Source organism: Sinohyriopsis cumingii, chromosome 3, assembly GCF_028554795.1.
Source record: "Sinohyriopsis cumingii isolate HCF-2022 chromosome 3, ASM2855479v2, whole genome shotgun sequence".
Lineage (NCBI taxonomy): Eukaryota > Metazoa > Mollusca > Bivalvia > Unionida > Unionidae > Sinohyriopsis > Sinohyriopsis cumingii.
Window position 1 is genome coordinate 49,878,839 of NC_142963.1, and position 17,437 is coordinate 49,896,275.

A 17,437-nucleotide genomic window follows, 5' to 3' on the forward strand; every position below is an offset into this window, starting at 1 on the left:
ATATGATATTACAATACATTATAGTTTTAGTACAAATAATGTCCAATACACATTAATGTAATACTGACAATCATCCAGATGATTTAGACACATCCTCTAAATCATGTCCATAAACAGTCACTTCCCAAAAAAGATCATTAATTTTTTTCACTATTTTTCATGCTCTGAAGAAAAAAATGTTGTAGTATATTGAAACTCAATGGAAATACAGTCCTGAGTCTTGCAAATCATTTCTGTGGCGCTAATCTAGCACAAACTGGATTCACCAATTGCTACTGCGTGAAATCTTTTTGCTTTTAGTGAAGTTTAATATACACCGTTATCAGCACTGCTCCTCAAGTGTTTCTGTCTAAAACGGGATAACAATTTTGGTTTTCTGAAGTCTGTTAATACATGTACTGTGGTTGGTAATTTTTTAATTAAGATAATTGGGGAATCACTATCCATGCAACAGCAGAAAATGTTTGTTCTGACCTGGTTGGTGAGAAATAAAATTGAAAATTATTCATTGCATTTAGTTTATGAATGTTTTATAAATGCATGCAATGTGAATAGACATTCAGTACATTATAGATCAGCATAAATGTCTGTAAATATGAATAATTCAAAATTTCTGTTCCCATAAACAAAGTGAATCTGACGTCATACCTGTCAAATCTGAGAAGGTATTTTTAAAATCTCGACTTCACTCAAACAAAAATGTCAGCAAATATGTTTATGCAAATGTAAAGGTACTAGCTAACTCTTTCCTTTCCTTCTCACTTTCTGCATGTCTGCACTCATATTTATGCCACTGCTTATAACAAACCCCAGTAAACTAGTACGCTTTTCAACTGCTCATTACAAAGAGAACTCTGCTGAAACAGCAATACAGTGACCCTTCATTATAAAGCGACCCAGTATAACACACACTATATATAAAATGGGCATTATAATTGGTTGAATTATGTTGGTTGAATTATATTTTTATGTAATGTACACCAGTATATCTGCATGGTTCCTATGTATAGCATTAAAATAGGTGTCCAATAATTATACAGATTATTTGTCTAATTAGTACTAATCTTAGTTTTCATTGTGAAACATTTCCACTGTACACTAGATCTATTCTGGGTCATATGATCATTGGAAATCTCACTAATTTCTACAAAAATTACATAAAAAAATTAAACCAAATGCACACAACATGAAGTTTTTACCTGTATGGAGGGTGAATCTCCCAATAATTTTTCAATTTAAGAATAGCCCTGTACTCATTAAGTTGGATATGTGAGAATGAGGAAATGGGAATATTAATGACCTTGATGTCAGACAATCAGGTGGAAGAGACAGAGGTTCAGTCTCAAGTCAGAGGATGATGTGAAAATTCATGACTCATTAAAAACATTCCTACTGTATTTGATTACAAATTACAGTCACAGTGTACTTGTTCTAATTGGCAGTTATCTGGAATTATGATGATATTGAAAAATATTATCCAGAATCTGACTGGTTGAAAATTCGGATTTGTGACAGTAAAACCCCATAACATGTAAGAAATATACTGTAGTCCATCACATTGATTTGCAGTTGTATATGAAGTGTTATTCCTCTTTTGTTTACAAATGTGTAAATTATAATGCCAGAATACATGAAAAACTTTACTAAATTATTGGCCCTATATTTTACGATCAACTTCACAAGGTTACTCAAAAATTACAAAATCTTAAGGTACCAGTCGGTATATATATTGAATAGTTAAGTTGTACCAGTCGGTATATATACTGAATAGTTAAGGTGTACCAGTCGGTATATATACTGAATAGTTAAGGTGTACCAGTCCATATATATACTCAAGTGCAATGATAATGAATTGTTAGCCAGCATTACAGTAATTAAGCTGCACTGTTGGCTAAAAATGTGTTCAGATGACCATCCACAATCCATGAAACTGTCCTAAATGCAAAACCTTACCAATGTGTGATGGACAGATGGGAGAACAGACAAAACAGACAGACAAGGTTAACAGTCTATGTGCCCTATTGATTTAACAGTCTAATTACCTAACCAGTGTCATAGCAGAGCTTTAAAATATTTCAGATGTTTAAATCATGATTAGGAATGATTTTCCATATTACAGTACTTCAAGTGATCTTTGTGCATAAACAGCTTACCATCTATCCTTATTATCAGCTATAATTTTTTATGTGTTTAACATCATTGATTTCTTTTTTCTTCTTCTCAATTTAATGCAATATAGACACGAGATCTGATATTTAAATTAGCCATTATCATGCACATGACCAATAAATAAAAGATCACCTGTATCTGAACATATGTATTTTATTCACTGCATATACTCGCTGATAAGATGAGCCAAACTGCAAACTGCAAAGACCCAGATCTGCTGTCATATAATGTGCCAGCAGATCTGGGTCTGTGCAGTTGGGAGTAATCAGCAGAACAAACAATACAGACCCTGATCTGGAAGCAATTATGATATGGCAGATCAGGATCTTTGTTGTTTGCAGTTTGACTTATAAATGAGTAAGTATGGTAAGCTCTCTTTTTCAATTATTATTATTATCATTATTATTATCATTATTATTATTATTATAACCATCATCATCATCATCATCATCACCATTATTATTATTATTATTATTATTATTATCATTATTATTAAAAGTGGTGCTGTGTGTAACAACCAAGTTTGCTTTTCAAGTCCATGTTTTGTATGGGTCCCTAAAAGGTATTCGTTATAACTTGCAATTCAAAATTGCAACGTTAGTTATTGAGATTATCAGTGTACCATTAGCAATGGGGCCCCGAGTGGCCAAGTGGTCTAAAGCGCTATCCGTTACAGATCACTGCCATCTCACCTCTGTCTGCGTGGGTTCGAGTCTCGGATTCGGCCAATGTGGGTATATGAGAAAGCTTGGAAGTAGCTTCTCCTGGGTCGGTGGTTCTTTCCGGGGTTTTCCTGGGTTCTTCCTCCACCATTAATACTGGCCGCCATGTATAGCCTATTGTGTGCTGAAAAATGGTGTTAAACCACACAACAACAATAACAGCCATTAGCTATGTTCACTCCATAATGACATCACACTGTTTGACAACACTGTTTCAAATTATGTACCAATAAAATGTTTTCCGATTTATTCATGATTACACTTTCAAATCTTGTCTTTCAACATTTTAACATACACAAACATAATTCCACATTCCCACTGGATGCAAATACATATATGCAAGTTTTATAGTAACAAATACAAAACATACATTTGTTGACTTTCCTACCAGCAATTGGGCAGAACTTAATCTACTTTTGTCAATAATGCACAATTGAGGACCACCTCTTTGGAATTGCATAGCTGTGTCTGCTTGCTGATTTGATTGATAGTTTCAAACCATAACACTTGCAGATCAGAGAAAATAAATGTTGCCCTGCATAAGTTTGACACATTATTATGTTTACACTCCTCTTGAATTTAGGGATTGAAATAATCCAAGTTTAGTACACAACCCTAATACTGAGGACCCAGAGGTTGGTCATAATTAAAACTGAAGCATCACATCTCTCAGATGTCACATTCAGTGAAGAGTCTCCACATTTGTCCCAACAGCATAATTTCTCTTTCACATACAATATATAATCACTTATAAGGTGTGTCCAACTGCAAACTGCACAGACACAGATCTGCAATAAAATAGTGCACCAGCAGATCTGGGTTTGTATAGTTTGTCAGGAGTAAAAGCAGATCAAGCAGCATAGAACCTGATCTGCCAGCGCATTATGCATTGGCAAATCAGGGTCTATGTTATTTTGGGATTTATAAGCACATACATATGGTATAAATGACAGCATGTTTACAGCAACATTTATTCATAAGTGCCAAGTTCCTTATTGCTTTGACACAGAAATGATTGCGCATATAGATAATGTCAATTGAAAAATCTTATAAACTCTGACAATTAATTATCAAGCATTCATACACTATAATGGGAACTAAACTTAGCATATTTTAATCCACAAAACAGACTAAGATTTCATATTTGCTTTGTCTATGTAACACACCAATTTTTTTGCCAAATTTGTTTCGTTACTGATCGCTAAATGTTCATGATCTTTTTCATATTTCTCCCTCTGTATAATACTGTCAATGTGAGTCATATAGTAACCCATGTTAAAGGAAGGAGAACCTTATAATGAGTGATGTTTAAACATTGCTGTTTCCTTACTGAGCTTTTTAAAACAAAAATATTATAGTGTATATGCTCATATAAAGTCAAATGAAACTGCAAACAATAAAGATCCTGATCTGCCATATCATAATACACTTGCAGATCAGGGTCTACGTTATTTGTTTTACTGATTACTGCTAGCAAACTGAACAGACCCAGATCTGCTGGCACATACTATGCAGGCTGATCTAGGTCTGTGCAGTTTGCAGTTGGACTCGACTTCTAAGTGAGTATATATGGTACTTGGTCCTCAGGAACCAAGAACTAAAACAGAGATAAATACAGAAGCAACGATGAAACAAAACTTGGCTAAATTAATATGAACCATGGCTTTTTTCTACTGCACTTTGCTCATGGTCTTCATGAAGTGGGAAAATATGTATTAATGTCACTTAATCAGCAGTGACCTAGAATCTACAGTAACTCAGACTCATCAACTGGGGTCAGCTGCCTCAGTTTGCTCAAGAGAAAGGTACTCAGGTCACATTTCCTGATCTTCACTAGCCAAGGTTCCAATATGATAACCCTATCAACACCTTGGCAGATTGAACAGCTATACTGGTGCTTTGTCCTAGTGATATCTATTGGATTTCATGAGTTGCCTCACTTAGTATGTAATAACAACTAACCAGTGGAATGTAACAGACTGGTGCATTGCACATTGGCCAAAAATGGTATAGACAATAGATCTAAAAAGGATACTTTGAAAGTTTAACATCAAAAGTATACTATGTACCAGAAGGAAGCCATAACAGGTGTATTTGAGTGAGAAGTATTTGTACAAACACCGACTGGCAGTAGAAAATTACTTATTTATCAGTCCATTCAAGCTGTGTGCTCCCTTGTCTCGATCATGTAGGAACAGTGTTCAAATGTGAACAAATTCATTTGGATTGGATGTGGTGGTAAGCCACTACATTCAATGAAATTCACACATTAATATCTGCTTGATATACCAAGGTGTAGATAGGGTTATAATATCGAAAACTTGGCTAGTGAACATGACATTTCCTCTGAATAATATATTGCAAAAAATGTGCCTTAAAAAAAAAAAAAAATGTTATAACTGTAAATTCTGGCAGCATATCCAGTTCCATATATAGTGTAAGGGGCTCACTATTTAATTTCCCACAGGGTGGGAGGTATGGTAAGAGGGTTATATATATATATAGGTGACTACCTCTGGATTGTTTAAAGACAAAATGTCTTGCCCATCCCCAAAAAGCTTTTTAAAAATTTTCTTCCACCGTTTTGTAGAAAACAAAAGAATTTATTCTGTGCACTATTTTAGTTGAAGAAAAGAAAAGATTATCATGGTTGTGAAAAAAATCCCAGTCCAGGCCCCCTTTCCCCCCTCTTAAAAACATGTAGTTTGTCCCAAAGGAATATACATGTAAATATTAAAAATTCCCTGAATCCACAATTGTTAAAATACAGCTAATATTACTCCTAACCATTCTGAATAGATCCAAATCTGCTGGGATATCATATAATGGCAGATCTGGGTCTATGCATGATTCACTGTACTAATTATATGGAAGAATGGACAAAATATATGGGTTTGGATGGCCATGACTGAAATTAACTCAAAACAATATCAATATAGTTGCCCGCCTTAAACGGCCACCTCCTCTGTGTTAAAAAGCTTGCTTTACAAAAATTTCAGCCTCTCTTGCAGGGAACAGATTTGTGAAAATATACAATTTATGGTATCAGTATGGCAGACTGATCAGGGGATGGCCTCTCGTGCAAGAGGCTGCTAAAGAGAAGGATGATTTTATTTCTATTTGTTTCTAAGCTTAAAAAGTCAAGCTAACTCTTTCAATGACACCATGATGACCATATTGCATACCAGATTGACACCATTTTCATTCTGGAGTAACTGAAAATATGCATAAAAAGTCTTCTGGTGAAAAGCAAATGTCAATATGACGTTCAAATCAGGAGTATTTATAACATGATTTCCAAAAATTGCCAATGTGGCAGCCATATTGGTTGACCAAGCAGCACTATTTTCATTTGCGACACATTACACCATGGAGTGAATGTCTGTGTAAAGTTTCCTTCCAAGTAGTTAGAAGGAGTAGCAATAGCAACTTTGTGCTAATGGAGGGATGAATTATGTACAAGGACAAGGGATGGATGACAGAAACCAGACCATCCCATAAGCTCTCTTGGTCTATGGAACTAACAGAATCATTTCACAAATCTTCCAGTCAAGTGAAAATTGGAAAATGTTTAGAACTTCTTGCATATTTAGTTGAAGATCAAATGCTGCAGCCATAGTTATTGCCTCTTATATATCTGTCTGCTCTGTGGCAACTGTTATGAGTAACTGGTTCAAAGTACAAACCATCCCATTTCAGTAAAATGACCAGGTAACCAGTATACCATATGTACTCGCTTATAAGTCAAGTCCAAACTGCAAACAACAATGATCCGGATCTGCCATAGCATAACACACCTACAGACCAGGGTATATATTGTTTGTTCTACTGATTACTCCTAACAAACTGCACAGATCCATATCTTCTGGCACATTATGTGACAGCAGATCTGGGTCTGTGCAGTTTGCACTTGGACTTGTCTTATAAGTGAGCATACACAGTGTCTAATTAAAGAAGAGGTCATATTGAGAATTTACATTTTCTCTGAAACTGGACTTGACTCCCTGAATCTTTCTTATCGTGTCTGAATCTTTTAAACTTTCAATACAAAATACAAGATGTCATCAGTAAAGTACTTGGTCACTTCTCTGCCATGTTTCGTGTCACTTTGCACACCAGCTTCAACTCTAACCGGTCATCAGTAGGTACTGTGAAATGCCCATAAACTCTACATCGCCATTTACAATATTCCCCCATTAGCGTGCTCTCATCCGCCCCCCGCAACTTGGGGTAGACATTTTTAACTGGCACAACAGTTTAATATGTAAAGCAATAAATAATTCCTGATATTTCATAAATATCCTATTATTGAAAATTACAGGGGTAAAAGTAGTTCTAGGCTGGGTGTACGATACAGAAAAAAACACAGATTCTATCAGATCCTCCATTAAATGCATACATAATAAAAATGTAATATCAACTTCTGGGGTTCTGAGCTTGAACCATAGTTTCCTACTTCAAAACGTTTTAAAAATACATGACCAGGAGTTGCATACAAACATAACATTGATGTCTATTTCACACAGTTGTTTCATATCAAGCAAGTAATTACTGGTACTACTAATGGAATGGATGAAGTGTTAAATACAATATAACTTAATTTGTTAAAGTAAATCAGCAAGTTTTATCAAAGTGCAAGGTCTCTCTGCACACTGTATTTGCTATTTGTAACATCTGCAACACAGATTTGGACCCAGAGTGAGCCAGCACGTAATGTACTTCTGTTCATACAGTGTGTGATTTCTAAACAATACAGACCATGATCTACATCTGTATCAGGTAAAACAGATCTGAGTCCATGCTTTTCACAGATGGGTATGAATGATACAAGCCTAGTATTTTTGTTCAGAACTGTTTTTGATAATTCAGGGTTTTGATAATTCAGGTACTAAACCTTTCAAAATCAGATTGCAGGCCAGTAGGTTAACAGGAAAGTAATCTCTCTGCCCACCTTAAGTAACCCAACAAAAGCAAAAAGGTCACTTGAGTACAAAAATATTAACTTCAAGACTATCATTTTATTTTCTTGTGCATCATTAATTGTCATGTGTTTTTGTATGTGTGTTTTGAAAACAAAAATACATAACCTTTAATGATATACAGTAGCCAACTGGGCAATTTGATTTATATGGTAGCCCAGACACAGTATTCTGGTTGCCTCTAGGGTCATGACACAAGGTTGTCTTACCCTGTAATGTTTTTCTTACAACTAATTTACAAAGTTACAGCATATTTAACCAATGAACTTGGCAAAAGATTTCTCAAGTTACAACCAGTTATAAACTGTGTACACTTCAGTAGCTAGCAAGATATTAACTAATCCCTGTGAGTGAACAATGGGAGGAAATTGAACCAGTCAATTGTCTACAATTATTAGGATTGTTAGGGCAAAACAGTCTGTCAGTGCCACTGCACCTTATGAGCCCCAGTCTGGCAAGGGCACTGCACCTTTAAGAACCCCAGTTGGTCAATGGCAATGCAACTTAAGAGCCTCAATCTGAAAATGGCAATGCACCTTACAAGTCCCAGTCTATCAATCACACTGAACCAAATGAGCCCCAGTCTGTCAATGGCACTGCACCTAATAAAACCCAGTCTGTCAATGGCACTGCATCTAATGAACCCAAGTCTGACTAGGGCACTGCACCATAAGAGCCCCAATCTGAAAATGGCACTGAACCTCATGAGCCCTAACCTACAAGTACAACTAGCTGTAAATTACCAAGCTATGTTATCAAGGACAAATTAATTAAAAATGCACTTCTGATTTTCCTGTGCTAATTTGAAAGCCTAAGATTATTCAAAAATTAAATATCAGTTTTCTTCATAATCTTATCACAATCAGGAAACCAGAATGTAATCAACAACACAAAGCTTGCCTCTATGTAGCTTATGAGAGTCTCCATCAGCCACTGTAAGCATTAATTATCAATCAGAAAATAAATTCTGATTAAAGTGATCTTGACTATGAAATCTGGCCCTGTGACCAGGTATAAACAACATATGTAATAAAAAGAACACCCATATCTGTTTATATTATATCAAAGTAGAGGTACATTAATGAGCTGATAAAAATAAATCAGTCAAGAAATATCACTGCCCAGCTTTAGAAGTCAGATTTTACTGGATGATTGTCACAGGCTTTGAGTAACCTTGGAGTGACGGTCAGTATGATCACGGTTAGAAGCCTATTTTATGCATCAGTTAATCAGTCACTAAAACTGGAGGCCAGACATGACATACATACAGTCAACCTTTTAATTCCTAAACTCATTCATATGTACAATACACAATTAACCTGTAGAAGGTAACCTACCCAAATATCAATCACAATATACAATGCAAAGCCATTATTATGGAAGCTAATATCACAGAACAAACATACTTATATCTATCCCCATCTGCAATGGTCAGAAAGTACTTTTGAATAGGCTAGGATGTATATATAGCATGGAAAAATCGACATGGTCCCAAGTTAAATACAAATACTTAGTCAAGCTAAAGCTGTAAGTCACAATGAACTTCTATTATTGCATGTATGCACACTGTAGTACTAACAGAAATACATCCAATTATCAAATTTCATGGTTCAAACATAAACAGCACACAGGGCCCCGAGTGGCCGAGTGGTCTAAAGCGCTCTCCATCACGGATCACTGCCATCTCACCTCTGTCTGCATGGGTTCGAGTCTCAGGCTCGGATAATGTGGATATGTGAGAAAGCTTGCTGGTGGCTTCTCGTGGCTTGGTGCAGGTTCTTTCTGGGGTTTTCATGGGTTCTTCCTCTACCATTAATACTGGCCGCCAGGTATAGCCCATCTTGTACTGAAAAATGGCGTTAAACCCTATAACAACAATAAACAGCACCCAACAAATGAACTTTGAACACAACATAACAACAGTCAATGGAGAATGAAATATTGGTCACAGAGACCTCTTTCTGCAACAAAAGTGTAATACTTATCAAGATAAATCCTCTCATGAAGTTTCAGATTCTAGGTAGGATATTGTACATCAAAAACTTTTGCAGTCATAAGCCAAGTACAAAAACTTAACCAAAGTTAATTCAAGATGAAAAATAGGTCACCATGAGCTTCTTTTGCAATAAAGTTGTGGTACTGTGTATTTCATTATCAATTTCATGATTCTAACATGGACAGCCCTTGAGAAATGAACATGAAAATATAAAATGTAACCAAAGGTCAGTGTTACATAAAATACAAGCCATAATGACCTACTTCTGCAGTCTGGTATTGCTCCATAATGCAATGATTCCCTCACAATGTTTCATGATTCTAGACAGGACAGGATGTGCATATAGCATGCACAAAACACATTTGGTCCTGAGCGAAACACAAAAGCTTAATAAAAAACATTCATAAATGCCATTAAAATCTTGGTTCAACATTGCTTGTATTTAGAATCATTCTCTTTCCATTTTACTCCATTTTCCCACTGCTACAGAATATTCTTCACATCTGTTATGACGTTTATCTGAGTCTTTCTAACATCAAATGTTTCAGCAAGAACTTTTGACCCCCCCCACTGTTGATGAGTTTTATAACTTACATTTTCTTTGAAAGAAAGAATTTTCCCTCCATGTAATGACATGTTGAACTTCTGTAATGAATTATTCATATGTTGCTAACTGTACTGCAGTTTAATCATCCTGATGATACTTTTGCAGATTAGACTAAATGTCAAGTTTATAAAGAAGAGATACACATACTGTTATGCGATGTTTTAGTCCTTGCTTGGTACCCTGTTTTGTTCAAGGTTCATTTCTCTCTGAATGCACAAAATCTATATTTGGCCTATGATGAGTAAGTTATGATCAAGAGAATTACCTCTGGTCCTGATCATCAAAAAGAAGAACTCAAACAGATGTGTGAAGCCCCAAACCCTATTACATCATTGTTGACCCCAGTTTCTGTAAATGTTGGCATTTGTATATATGTACAGTATAGTGATATTGTAAAATGCTTGGGAAATAAAGAAGTTATGCCTCCAGTGGGTTCTTCATATTTTATAAGACATAGTGAAGAAGACCGACAACATAAAACATACTAAAGGTAAACCAATTATAATACACAAACAACTGGGTCTTTATTATTATTATTATTATTATTATTACAACTCACAAGATATATAGCATGAAATTATTATAATAATTATCACAGAATGTAATTCATAAAATATGTAAAATAGCTTGTTATAAATACATATTTTGAGATGCCCCTACAAATAAATGCTATTATAAATACACACTCTGAGATGGTCCTACAAATACATTGTCAAAAATATACACTGTGATGGCCCTACAAATATATGTTGTCATAAATACACACTGTGTCACTGACCTACAAATAGATGTTGTTATAAATACACACTGTAAGATGGCCATACAAACATTGAGATGATCCTACAAATACATGTTGTCATAAATACACACAGTGAGATGCCCCTACAAATACATGTTGTCATAAATACACACAGTGAGATGCCCCTACAAATACATGTTGTCATAAATACACACAGTGAGATGCCCCTACAAATACATGTTGTCATAAATGCACACAATGAGATGGTCCTACAAATACATATTATCATAATGCACACTGAGAGATGGTCCTACAAATACACATTGTCATAAATGCACATAGTGATATAGTCCTACAAATACATGTTGTCAAAAATGCACACAGATACATGGTCCTATAAATACATGTTGTCAAAAATGCACACAGACAGATGGTCCTACAAATACATGTTGTCATAAATACACACTGTGATGGCCCTACAAATACATGTTGTTATAAATACACCCTCTGAGATGCCCCTACAAACAGATGTTATAAATACACACTCTGAAATGTGACTGTTTTGCATGCCCTGCTTCCTGTTTTGACTTGCATGACCATCAATCTTCTGTCCTTACAGTTTTTCCAAGTTTCTCATCTCTGTATATGTTTTATTAACCCTGTGCTGCCCAACTTGGATTTGATGGTATTTTAACATAGAAAGAATAAGACATTTTGTTAACAATAATAACAAAAAGAAGAACAATCAGACAATGGCAACAAATACTAATTAAACATGTAAAGTGATGCTAATTAAACATGTAAAGTGATCACACACACACACACACACACACACACACACACACACACACATATATATATATATATATATATATATATATATATATATATATATATATATATATATATATATATATATATATATATATATATATATATATATATATATATATATATATATATATATATATATATATATACACACATATATTAAGATGCATTTGTGTGTATGTTTGAGAGTTGTGGGCAATGTAGTTAATTTAAGAATGCTACTGTTGTTTAACCCCAATGACTTCCATTATTTGTTGTTCAAAAATTGTAAACAGCTATTTAAGAGCTACACAGTGTGAGCAACAACTTTAAGGAAACGTGCTACAGTTTGTAGTCACTCATTTCAACAGTGACTACAGTTCAGGGGCAAAAAAGTGCTACATGGACAGGTACCTCAAAAAGAGAGAGAAAACAGTGCTTCCTTGTTCATCAACTTTTCAGCTCAATATGCACGCATGTCAGGGTTCTGGAAAACCACTCATTGTCTCATCCTAGCTACCAGTAGATAAAAAATGGCTGTAGCTGAGGAAAACATTTACTATTTATTCATCTCTGGGTCAAGCTGATGCAGATTAAACCCCTGAGAACAACCTGTGTGATTGTCTGCCCTTGACAAACAACCTGTGTGCATTGTCTGCCCTTAACAAGCACCAAAGCTCACCCTCACTTTACATCTAATAACAATGTTAATGTTTTTTTAATCTTTGCTCTGAGAGTATTATGCTTGAAACACTGTTATGCTAATGTGGACAGACTGGCAGATATTTGTTATGAGTATGTCATTATTTTCATGAGAAAAATGTTGCTAACTTACATTCAAAACAAGCATTTTAAGTGCCTCTGCTGATTTTCACCAATATTCACACAATGCATGCTGTTGTAATCTACTTATAAGCAAATAATGTTGCGATAGCTGGCTGGTCATAGTTTAATTGGAGTCATAACCTTCCAATTCTTTTGGCCATTGAGGAATCTTCCCTGTGATAAGTATCACTGAGTAGTTCCACTGAATGGAGATTTTACTGAAATGGATTACTTAGTAAAAAAGTAGGTGACAGCAGTGAAGACACTTGGAATTCTTCCTTCAAATTAAGCTAGTCATTTTTCATGTGAAAAGTAGTTAAATCCTTAAAGAAATATCCAATGGCATCTTTCTTTGGCATGACAATGAATGAATAAAAGCCACACAGTCTCAGAAACATCAAGGACCTGGGAAAACTCACAATGATTGAACAAAAACTCATAAAATAGTGACATTGTCTGGTTCCTAATTTCCCAAAAAGCTATCTCACAAAGATCTGTGACAGCTATACAAACGCAAACCCAGTCCATATTAAAAGGACACCTGCTAGATTACTCAAACTTATTGTAAATGTTATGACCATTAAGATAATGAGAGCTAGATGTGAAACTGCAATTTCTCAAGTTACTTGTATTTTATGACATTTTATGTAATCAGCCATGTTTTAAAAGGGTTTTTAAACTCACTGTCTTGACTCCAATCATAATCTTTTCATGTTTTGGCCATTTTTATCCGAATCCAGTGTTTTGTGCCTGTGGTTTGTTTAGTAAGAACACAAGCTGTGTGCTGGATAAATGTACTGTTAAGTGATGACAGGGATGAATATCTCACTTCTTCCAAAGATGGATGGATGGATGGATGTGTGTGTGTGTGTGTGTGTGTGTGTGTGTGCTAATTAGTTTAATGGCATCTCAGCACAATAATGACTATAGTGCCAAAGAAAGGTAATGTTCAAAAAATGTAAACATCAAGAATTGCACAAAAACTTTTGGAAGATAAACCTTTTCAAAAATTAAAACAACAAGCACTAAAAGATGAAACACAAAAAGTAAATATTTTTTAACATGTTTAAAACAAAAGATACAGGAAAAGCAAATTAAAATTCTTTCAATGTAGGATCAAAATTTGGTATGTAAACTATATTCAGTCAAAACAGTTTAAAATTTTCTCTGTTCATAAATCATTATAAGATTCCTTAATTGAGTTCACATAAAAATTTCATTATGGTGTGTAACTGATGCCTCTCAGAATTTGATTAGTTCTGGATGCTGCTTCTGAACAGTTCAGAAGCTTTGCTGAGTCAACAGACACTGAATTTGATTGTTTATGACATGTTGCACTGATACAAAGACAGGCAATTAACTAATTGCCATATGTCATTTAGACCCAACACAAACCAATACCAGTGGACCAGTGACCAATATGTCAATTAGACCCAAAACATACCAATACCTATGGACTTGTGACCAATGTTAGTTAGACATAACACATACCAATACCTATGGACTAGTGACCAATGTTAGTTAGATACAACACATGCCAATACATATGGACTAGTGACTAGTATGTCAGTTAAACCCTAACACACACCAATAGCCAATGAAAAACAATGTTTCTAACACAACTAGGCATTAGGTTAATGGGAAATCTCTTGGAAGTCGATGTATTAGAATGTATTCAGAAATAGCCCCCAAAAGGTGTTTCCTACTCGCATTTCAGACAAAAATGACAAAAAGCTCTAGGGGTTAATGAGTTAACCAGTGACCAATGCTAATTCTGCCAAGGATTCAGGCATTCTGCAAGTTATGGTAAAGGCACATTGGATGCATCACTTACCATCTGACAGATCAAACACAAATTAAAATTATCATAATGTTACCGTTTTCAACCAATTTTCATGAAATTGCCAGTCAGCACTAAAATATTCAGCAATAATTCAAATGAGTTAAGTGTCAATGTAAAATACTCTGATTAAATGTACTTTGCAAATGAATGGGCATGGTTATGTTTGGTGAGAAGTCAATTCTGATGCCTGCTTAGCAAAACATTTTGAAAGACAACCAGCTTTTGCAGGGTGTTTCCTGGTTTGTACACTGACTGTAGTGTGTCTGGGGAATCTTGAAATATTATGCCAGTTCCTACCATATATACTCACTTATAAGTCAAGTCAAACTGCAAACAACAAATATCCAGATCTGCAGTAAGATAATGTGTCTGCAGATCAGGGTCTATGTTGTTTATTCTACTCATTACTCTTAGCAAACTGCACAGAGCCAGACCAGCCCCGAGTGGCCAAGTGGTCTAAAGCGCTCTCCGTTATGGATCACTGCCATCTCACCTCTGTCTGCGTGGGTTTGAGTCTAGGATTCAGCCAATGTGGGTATGTGAGAAAGCTTGCCAGTAGCTTCTCATGGGTCAGTGGTTCTTCCCGGGGTTTTCCCGGGTTCTTCCTCCACCAATAATACTAGCCACCATGCATAGCCTATCGTGTGCAGAAAAATGACGTTAAACCCCACAACAACAACAACAACAACCAGACCTGCCAGTGCAGATCTGGGTCTGTGCAGTTTGCAGTTGGACTCGTGTTGTAAGTAAGTACAGATGGAATGTGTATAAGCTTTTTGACACAAGTGCTCCTGCATATTGGAGAAAACAGTGCAGTCATTATTTAAGTAGTCGAACATTTTGGAATGCACATATGCTATATATTTGGATTTTGTTGTCAATATGTTTAGGGAATGTTATGAGTAGAAATTCCTTGCTATCAATTGATGCAAATGAGGAGATAATTCATGCTATCCAAACATGTATAACAGCAACTAAATTAACATATTAATATGATATTAAAAAACAAACCAAATGTAAGTCCAATTTTAAATTCATATTTAATCATCCAACCAGCCACACCATCTTGTAAACACCAGCAGTTACAATTTTATATATTATCTCAATTTATTTTGTGTCCAGTTTCTATGGTAACTATACAGTAATTGGTATATATGTCTAAAATGTATCCTGAATCATGTCAGTCAAATTGTAAAAATCATGTGTCAAGTTTACTGCTACCTTAGAAAGAACATACTATAAGGTCAGTTTGCTTGTTGCTGAAATTTCAATGAGTGGATATATTCTTTTGTATGTTTCTAAGTGTTTTAATAATACAAATGAGCTATAAAATGACAAGAATGAAGAAAACTTTGTTAATTGATGCTGAAGTCCATGAGTAATCAGATTTTCCAGTGAACATTATTAGGTTAATTTAGAATATTTTTCTTAAAATACTAGTTATATACAAAGCAGCACATGTGTTTTGTTCCAAGTCAGTGGAATGAATGAGTTTGATATGACAATGGGATAGATCACATTTGTCAGGCTGAGGTGCAATCATGAGCCATATCAAATGAGTTCTGTCTCTCAACTTGGACCAAAACATGAATGTGGTTTTGTATTTGTTATATAACTCATATTTTCAAAATACCTTTAGCACTACTGTATATATGAAATTCAAAATCGATTGTGATTTATAAATGTTGAATTAATTGCATCCAAAAATATGTACAGGAAAACATCAAAGAAGACACCTAAATAGTGCGATACAGAAATAAAGACTGACAGGTTACAGAATGTCCGATCAAGTACGTAAGATTAAATGGGAACATAATAAATTAAAATGTGCCAGAAAAGTGGAGTCATTCAAAAAATTCAATAGTACTAAAAACTAGGATTATAATAACATCTACCTGATACTATATAAATTCTGAAATAAAATACTAAATCTGGGTTTCACTCCCATGGTTTTGATATATCCTGTTGGATATCTTTTCATTGCCCCAAACACAACATCATGACAAAAATTTATAATGACTTGACACTCAAAATGCTACAAAAATTAAGCATAACGCCCTATTCACACCATTTGTTCCATCAATGGCCATCTATTTCATATCTCTTCATCAGAATTCAACAGTACTTAAAAGAGAGATTGCATGTACCCCTTACTGTATTTGCACAATGGCATGACAATGCATGTATGCCTTACTGTACTTGCATGTACCCCTTACTGTATTTGCATGTACCTTGTACTGTATTTGCATGTACCCCTTACTGTATTTGCACAATAGCATGACAATGTATGTACCCCTTACTGTATTTGCATGTATTCTTACTGTATTTGCACAATGGAATGACAATGCATGTACCCCTTACTGTATTTGCACAATGGCATGACAATGCATGTACCCTTTACTGTATTTACACGTACCCCTTAATGTATATGCACAATGGCATGACAATGCATGTACCCCTTACTGTATTTGCATGTATTCTTACTGTATTTGCACAATGACATGACAATGCATGTACCCCTTACTGTATTTGCACAATGACATGACAATGCATGTACCCCTTACTGTATTTGCATGTATTCTTACTGTATTTGCACAATGGCATGACAATGCATGTACCCCTTACTGTATTTGCACAATGGCATGACAATGCATATACCCCTTACTGTATTTGCACAATGGCATGACAATGCATATACCCCTTACTGTATTTGCACAATGACATGACAATGCATATACCCCTTACTG